The sequence below is a fragment of the Lycium barbarum genome, chromosome 4, assembly GCF_019175385.1.
Source record: "Lycium barbarum isolate Lr01 chromosome 4, ASM1917538v2, whole genome shotgun sequence".
NCBI classification, from domain to species: Eukaryota; Viridiplantae; Streptophyta; class Magnoliopsida; order Solanales; family Solanaceae; genus Lycium; species Lycium barbarum.
In genome coordinates this window covers 33,431,970-33,440,941 of record NC_083340.1, presented here as the reverse complement: position 1 = coordinate 33,440,941, position 8,972 = coordinate 33,431,970, and the positions used below count along the sequence as shown (strand labels likewise).

Below are 8,972 nucleotides of genomic sequence, written 5' to 3'. Positions count from 1 at the left end.
TTTTATGAATACAGCGAGCCATTTTTTGAATACAGCGGGAAAACTGTAGCTACGCAATGTAAATATTGAAACTGTAGTTATGAAAAATTTTAAACCCCTAAAGTGTAGTCATTTATGTAAAATTCCCGTATTTTAATTCACAAATATTGGGCCAAATAACCCCCCATCGCCAATCCAAACGCCACGGCCCAAATCCACCTAAACTAAGCAACCCTTAAGTCCCTAAATCAGTAGGTGTTTCATCTTTTTAACCAAACAGCCCTAAAACAAACGCTCATCTCCTCTCTCTCTTCAACTATCGCCGCCACCCCGTCACTTCCGTCACGTCACCTCACCACCACCGCTTTCAGCGGACCACCGAACCAAACACCCCACTCTCTCTTCAATCGAAAACCCTTAAGTTTGTTGGTTTGAAGCAATATCCGCCTCCACTGCTACCACGTCTTCTTTCCCTTTGATTGACGTGGTGGCAGAGCCGAAAGGAGACAATAGGAGATCATATCAACCTCTGTGGAAGAGGAGTGCAATGAACCGCCGGTTTCAAGCTCGACTCTTTTTCGACTCGGTGGGTAAAGGCTCGTTCAGCCATCAGACCCGCTAATCCACTAAATTCGTAGCTTTCAAATCCATCTGAAAGGTGAGAATCCGTCACTTCTTCTTCATCATTTCATCCCCCCCCCCCCCCCCCCCCCCGCTTTTTTTTTTTCGAAATTCAAAGGCAAAAGCTTCTTGAAGAAGCTGTTGAAACACCCCAACCTTCAACTATAAATACCGGCCTTTGAGGGCCCTTTGAGGAGAAGAAGATCAACAATTGAAAAAATCCTGTTATTTCATAAGTTTCTTGACAACCAAAAATTCTCTTAAGTTCGACAATTGAAAAAAAAAGAAAGATCCCTTGTTCTTTAAGCTAAACAACTGAAAATTCCCCACTATTTTTTAAGCTTCTTAATTCTCAGAAAATTCTTTTGTTTTAACTCGTTAAGTCTTTTGGTTATCAAAATCTTCTTTCAAGCTCTCAGCTAAGCAAAAACTACTTTGAGCGGACTCGAAAACTCGACGACGACAATAGCCTCAGTTCGCTGTCCCGAAGAAGGTAATCACACTCATCTTCTCTTCGTCTTCATTTTAGTAGAAGTAGAAATGTAGTCGTTCAAGTATTTCTTGTCGTTTATTTGGTTTAGTTGGCTACTGGAATGTGTGTTCTCCTCGTTTGTTGTAAATTAGCGTGAAACGGCTAATTTCATCGAATATGTGCTTAACCTCGTCGCTTGGCTGATCCTCTGTTTTAGTCATTTATTTTAGTCTGTGATATCCTATTTCTAACATAAATCAGTGGGAAGGATGACTGATAGAAATTATCAATTTAACAAGAGAAATCTACTAATTTGTGAGACTGTAATATGAGTTTATATGCCGATTTTGTATTTGCTTGTTGTCGTCTTCTCGTATGTTCAAGTAAATATTCTCTTTTTACTTCTTTTTCACAAAAATTTATAACAAACCATCGTTAAGGTTATGGGATAATTCTCGTTTGAGTATATTTTGAGTTGGAATCTGGACATATATGAAAACTTCTTCTCATCTCATCCTCAGTTTATAACTATAAAATGTAGTCGTTTGATTATTTGGGCTAGTTTTTTAGTGTTCTGTACATTTTCGAGTCTGTTTTTTTGTTTCAAAAAAATAGCAGATGATCCATTATGGACATCAGCATGTGAAAGGCTAATACAAACTAAGGGCATTTAGAGGAATACGACTGATTTGTCAACTTATCGAATACGTGATTAACCTTTACGCTCATCTAGTTTATTTTTATTTTTTTTTGTTTGTTTCGAGACGTGCCAGAACCTATTTTACTTAACTATGAACATTCAGGGAGGAAACCACTGATTTATATAAGTTTTCATTAGTTGAAACTTGCTTTTGTTGAAGTAACTTTATCGCTTGGTATCTTCTTTCTATAAATACTCTTAAAGACTGTTATGCCGTGACTCCAGGTAGAAACCAATATGTGAATATATTGTGATATCATATAATTGAAAAGAGAGGTTATCACTTGATTAAAGGAAAAAGTTACTAGTTTGATTAGAGAAATAGTTACTATTTTGATTTTTTTTTTTTAATTTTAAAAAGCTACTATTCTGATTATGTTACTGGTTTTGACATATATTAAAAAAAAAGAGTTACTGTTTCGATAAAAAAAGAGAGGCAGAAGAAAGGGGTAAACGAAGCTAAAACACCTATGAGAGTATTGTTTCGACATATCGAATGAGAAATAATTTTGTCGTTAAGGGACTGTTCTGTTTTTCGCTAAATGGTGTTTTGATAATTACCATCACCTTTACATTAGTATGGACTCCTTTATTGTAGAACTTGTATGTTGATTCGTGGAAGTTCAACGATGCTAAGTTGTGGTTCTTTGTATTTGCCACCGTTTATTGAGTTCATACCCAGGCTCCATCATTTTTTAGAGCACAGAGTATTAGGAATCATGTCGATAGGAGTCCGGGAACCTTTGTCAGAGCATAAGTTTGCTGTGGTTCGGAAGTGAAAATGTCTCTCTTAACTTGTTTGTAGTGGTTTACTCCTAATCTGTTTTGGGCTGAAATATGAGTTTACATAAGGCTTCTCTTCTTAAATTAAGAACTGATTGATTATTAAGTTAGTCATAAAGCATAGGAGTTCCTTTCTTAAGTTTGTTGTAAGCATGACATTTAGTTAACTAATCAAATAGCAAAAAAGGGTATGCCACTGGTCAATTTCTTAAATTTGAGAGGTTTAAGAGTTAAATAGGCATGATACTAAGGTCAAGAGAGCCAACTGAAAACATGAACAATTCATAGCTTTATTTCATTTGCCTAGGGACTTAAACCAGTTAAAATTTTTAAGTTCATTTGATGTTCTTAAGTTTCTTTCATTAACGCTGGAGAGATTCATACGAGAGATATCCCGTACAATAGTTTGTTTCGGCTCATAAAGTTTGAGGCTTCATAACACGAGGAAGTTGAGTAGCCATGGCTGTTGTACTCGTTTCATACGTATGATGTACATGATATAAGGTTTCTTGTCTTGACAATAAGTTGCAAAGATTTTCTTAAGTGGTTTGAAGTTTGCTGAGAGTTTTGAATCCTCTTTGCCGGCTAGAGATCGAACTGCTGATCTGATATAAATTTGAATGAAAAGTGGCCTATTTTGCTTACTTGAATATTTGTCTGGTAGTGACCTCCTCTTTTCTCCTACGATTAATACCATGGTCAAAGTCTCTATGTAAATGATGGCTTCTTCCTAAACCTGAATTATGCTTGTTTAATACATATGTATAGAACCCCTGGGTAGATGTTTAAAACCATTTAAGTTATGTTAAGAATTGATTAGTCATACTAGGTTATTGGCACTAGTTTGTTTTATGCCTTTCTTTACTAAACAATCTTGAAAATAGGTGATTTGGGATTGACTGTTGTATGAATAGCAGACACCCTCTTGAAGAGGCTTGATGGACCCTTAAAATGTTTGAAAGTCTGTCTGATAACTCAGTTGTAGGAATTAGCTAAACCTGTCTATCTCATTGAAAGTTCCCTACCTACAGATTATTATTTGGTCTTGTTTGTTTTACTCCATTTTCCAGGATAAAAGCTGCTCTAATCCTTTTCTTTCTCTCTTTCTTTTTCTGCATGAAACACTTGGGAGCATTTGGAGTTATGGCAACTCCGGATTTTGCCCAGAATTAGAAGAAATCAGTAGTAGTTGTGTTTATGCTCATGTCCAACAGTCCCCTCTCATTCGAGTCTCAAGTCTCTGTCCTCCCTCCTCTCTTCACACATTTGTATCTTATGTATTCACTTAAGTTATATGTTATTTGCACCCTCCGACTAACGTTCTTTTATGGATTTGTGTTTTGTAGTGTACTTGTTCCGGGTGTGAACTCGTTAAAGTAATTAAGTAGAATAGTATGTTCAACTGTTTGTCTCCTCTCACCTTTTAGGTATCAAATTCGGTATAATTACTTGACATAGGAGCACTGAAATAACGACATCTTTTTTTTTTTTTTTTTTAAAAAGGGGGGGATTTTTGTAAGCTACTGCTAACAATGTTTTCTAGGTACTTCAAGTTTAGAATACAGATTTTGCAAAGCTAAGATGTTGGTTTTTGAACTGAGAACGCAAGGCTTAAACGATTAAAAAAAAAGCGAATTCTAATAGTTAGATATTGGACAAAACAGCGTCTAAAAAGTGGATTGGGGCCTCTGGACCGCGGCACATTTGGCGTTTTTGGGTCTCAACAGACCAGGCCCCAAAAGATTTCAATTGATTTTTTCAGAAATACAAACAAATCCTTCTTTTAAACAATTAATGTTCATAAGCTCAAACATTTTCAGAATTTATTTCTTCTACTACTAACATGAGCAGGCCTTATTACTAACGTTCAATACAGAACTCCATATTATGGTCCAAGTATAGTGACTCAATCTATTTACGAGAGCTATAAAGTAAATATTTCATTTTATATACACGCATACATACGTATATACTATTTTATTTTCAGTAATTCCTTTAATCATCTTTTCATCATATGTATACATATATATTATTTCCATATCACAAAATAGCTATTTTTGAATCATTATATATCATTTTTCATAGGATATGAATATCAGACATATACGTTATTTTTCTAAAAAATATGCATTCCTAATCTTCTCATTTTATACTATTAAATACAAAATATATCATGAATATATACGTATATGTTTACATCTCATATATACTAATTACTGCCTCTACGATAAACATACACATGTACCATTTTCATATACATATATATCACATATACTATCTAATTCTTTTACATATCACATAAATACATTATTTTCTTATAAAAAATATAACCCTCATTATTCTATATTATACATGCTATTCTTATATAAAATAAATGTCGTACATATTTTCCTTATGCATACATTAGTGTTAACTACTTCCTTTATAAATATACATTTACTCACATAGTTATAATTACTTTTAAAGCCTCTCTTCTTTTTTAGACAGTTCATTTTTTAGAGAGTAGTTTTTTTTCCGCACTATTTAATTTAAAAATAGGTAAGCATAAGAAGTAGATAAATAATTCCCCTCTAGTGTTAATTAAGCTAAGTTTAAAGACTGTCTTCGGATAGACTCTGAGGGATGCTTAACACCTTCCTCTCAGGGTAAATAAAACTCTTACCTAGAATCTTACAGATTTCAAAGACTAAAAAATGGAGTTTACATTTTTACAAATGGTTTCCTAATATTTCCTAAAATTAAGTGGCGACTCTGAAAATTTGCAAAACCAGAGGAAACATAGTCATAAGTTGTGAACTAGTTTTAATTCGTTAAAAATAGGGCATAACAGAGTTTTCAAACTTAGACTTTTCTAGTGTCTAGTACCCGCTTAGCGGTACCGCTATAGTGGTACACCCTGCCACTGGAGCGGCCTATGCAATTTTGGCTTGACCACTATAACGGTCAAGGGACTGCCGAAGCGGTGACTTTGAAGCGGTCGGATGGTCGCGGAAGCGGGTGTCGGGCAGTTAAGTCATTAAGTGAAGAGTTAAATGCCCTAAGTCCCTCATTTATTACTATTCCGAAATCTGGGCTACTGGGAGCAATTCTAGGATATTCTTGGAGGAAATTCTTGGTGGTAGTTATTCTAATCCCAGCGGCCGGAAGATCGCGAAAGCGGGTGTCGGGCAGTTAAGTCATTAAGTGAAGTGTTAAATGCCCTAAGTCCCTCATTTATTACTATGTTGATATCTGGGCTATTGGGAGCAATTCTAGGATATTCTTTGTGGTATTTTTTTTTTTGATTAGCGCCGGGTGTCCGATTCTCTTTGAGCCCCGACTAATCCCGGGGGTGCACAGGCCCTCGGCAAGGAGTTTCCCGCAAGTGCACCACGGGTAATTCAGGGTTTCCTCAGTCCGATGGCCCTAAAAAATTGTTTGCACCCAACGGGTTTCGAACTTGAGACCTTGAAAGGAAGCATCCCAAGGCTCAAGTCAATTGCCACCAGGCCAACCCCTGAGGATTTTGTGGTAATTCTTCTAATCCCTTTACTATTCCATTTTTCTTAATCATGTTAGAATTCCTTTATCTTGATAGTTCATTAAGTGATTGATGATTAAAAGTGGGTTCAATGAGTTATTCTTTCTACGCTTCTAAATCATGATTAGTTGGTTGGGTTAGCTTCTTTAAGCACTGAATTAATGATTAGAATTCTTTATTTCATAATTTCTTCCTAATTACTGGCTAATTTATGAAATTGGAAGTTAGGGCTTATACCCAAATTTAGGGATTTTGCCTAGAATTCGAATTTGAGTAAATTGTTGATTATTCTAGCTTGCTATTGATGTGAATTGATCACCTAGAGCTTAAATTCCATGTTGGAACCTTTAGATTCATAATTTCACCCTTCTAGTTCATAAAACTCATTCTATAGGTTGGGGATTTGGGTCTTGAATGGAAGTAGGCTTCGTTTGATATTCTTCTTGATTCTAATTTCTTGGTTCGAATGTGCCTAGACTTTCTTTATCTCGAGGCTCAGAGGAAAGGGATGTCTAAGGAGTGATTGTTGGTGATATTGTTGTTCGACCTTCCAGGTAAGTTATGGTTTACCCTATAGTGGGACTTCGTTTAGCGAAGCATATATTTAGATGATATTGTCAGAGAAAGCATGTAAACCTTCAGGTATGAAGTTGGGTTAGATATTATCTTAGGTTCGGCCCTATTGTGTGATTGGGGTTAGCCACTCCGTTGTGTTGTGACTTATCCTGTTCTATTATTGTTGGCTTGATGCCACGTGGAGATAGTAGATATTGGAGACTATTGATATATCTTGACCGTGATATTGTAGTATCTTGCTTGTTGACATTTGATATGAGGATAGTGTTCTATTATGCCTTATTGTGTGACTTTTTAATGATATTATTAGTGTGCCCATGTGTTTGTGATATTGATTTGATTATTGATATTGAACTCACACATTGCACGCATTCTCATCCTTTATAATATACTATTGATACATTGATGATACTTGAGGAAACACTGTTATGAGCTGGGCTCGGTTGGATGAGAGTGACGTGAGGACCGATGTTCGATGGTTGTCCTGGAATCGAGGTTGTGCGTAGCGATTGTCGAAGTGTTTGTCGGAATCGTGAGATAGCAGTTGCCGAGGTTGTTGCAGGAACCGCGAAGTACATGGACTTAGCGGGTCCCTCATGGGTTGTGCTACTGAGATATAATGTTCCGTTATCGGAGTACATGTGTACACAGCATATGCATTACATTCATATTTATACATTATTGCATTGCATTGCACTATGGTTTCTATTGTGATATTCTCGTGCTGTGCTTGTGATCTACGGATTCTCACTGAGTATTTGAGACTTGACACAATTAGGTTTAGATGCTAAACATAGGTGATGACATGTACTTGGATTTTGGCTCGTGTTTGACTTATACCTGTTGATTTACCTATTTATCTACTTTGTTGTCTTAATAACTTAGTCGGCCTATGATACCTACCAGTACTTGTTGTTTGTACTGACCTGCACTTGTTGCATTCTTTTATGAATGCAGAGTTCCAGGTAGGATCGACCTCTGCTTCTCGTGGCTGATAGTGGATCCAGAGTTGCGGATTAGTGTCTTATAGGGTGAGCAGCGGGGACGTCTGCCTCCTTGGAGATTCTACTTTTGTCTATGTCTTATTTCATATTCCGAGATATATTCAGACTATTGATGTATTTTGTTACTTTCAGACTTGTAGTGCCTAGTTAGAAGCTCTTGTATGGTTAGACCAGACTCTGGGTGGATTTGATGTTTTTCTTTATTTCCGCACATTTCTATATGATTATCGTCAGACTTACGTGATTCTTATCTCTTTCACTTATTTATTTTCTTATTGATGACTTTTCAATTGTTGGGATAAGGGTTCGCCTATCGAGGTGGAAAAGGTAGGTGCCCGCACTACTTAGCTAAATTGAGTCGTGACAAGTTGGTATCTGAGCCCTAGGTTACCCAATCACTTTCTTTCATTCTTTCGTGCTACTTTATTCTAATTGGTATCTGGAACAATCAAATTAGTATCTGACTCTTATCTCTGTTCTCACAGATGGTGAGGAGTCGAGCTACGATAGCCCGAGACCAAGTGCCAGAGACCGCAGCTACGACTGGCACCAGAGGGTAACTGACTAGAGGGCACAGGGCTTCCCCAGTCAGCTCAGGGCTCCTACGGTAGGGCAGCGGCACGTGAGATCTCCGTCCCCAGAGCCTAAGGGTCAACAGGCTCGAGACCAGGCCGTCGAGGATGATGTGGCCCTAGTACGGACACAACCCGAGATCACATCAGAGCAAACTATGCAGGATACTATAGCCCGTGTTCTACTCCACCTAGATGCCCAGCAAGCGGCCGCTGGTGTTACTGTTCCAGGCGGAAGTTCGCAGACTAGAGTTGGGTGCAGAATGATACGCTCAAATTACACCTTTTATTAGCGTAAAGCAGACGATGTCAAATATATTAACCCAACAAGGTTGGGGTCGAATCCCACAGGGAATATGGTGTGAAACGGTTACTAAAATCGTAGAATGCTTTATTTAGGTCTAATGTCTTACTCCGATGAATTTGTAGAAAGTTGATTGTTTATGACTAATTGCTAAATAATTTCTTTGGATTGTAATATATGGTAAAAGAAATTAAGATTGTGTCCCCGCCAGATGAATGCAATGCTTAGGGTTCTAATATGATATACTTCTAATGGATCGTTGTATGAGTGCACCTAATCTCTAATGGAGTTCCTAATATTTCCCAATAATTAAGAACAATATCTCTTTATGATTTTCCCATATACAAAAGAGTTTATATGAAGAACGATTAATTATGTCAAGCAAATTCTTCTTATTCCTAAGCGAATTTATTAAATAAAGTTTAAAGCCTTGACTTATTG

The 8,972-nt window shown here is 36.9% G+C and overlaps 1 long non-coding RNA gene across 2 annotated transcripts; it reads left to right on the top strand.

The window, feature by feature from the left end:
• Positions 1-236: 236 nt before the first annotated feature.
• Positions 237-8,730, top strand: LOC132635825 (uncharacterized). 2 transcript variants are annotated; one of them, XR_009580757.1, is made up of 4 exons: positions 237-637; positions 1,013-1,093; positions 7,609-7,682; positions 8,141-8,730. It is a non-coding gene; the product is annotated as an uncharacterized LOC132635825 (long non-coding RNA). The 2 variants fall into 2 exon arrangements; XR_009580756.1 differs by lacking the exon at positions 8,141-8,730 and having other exon boundaries at positions 7,609-7,899.
• Positions 8,731-8,972: the final 242 nt, after the last annotated feature.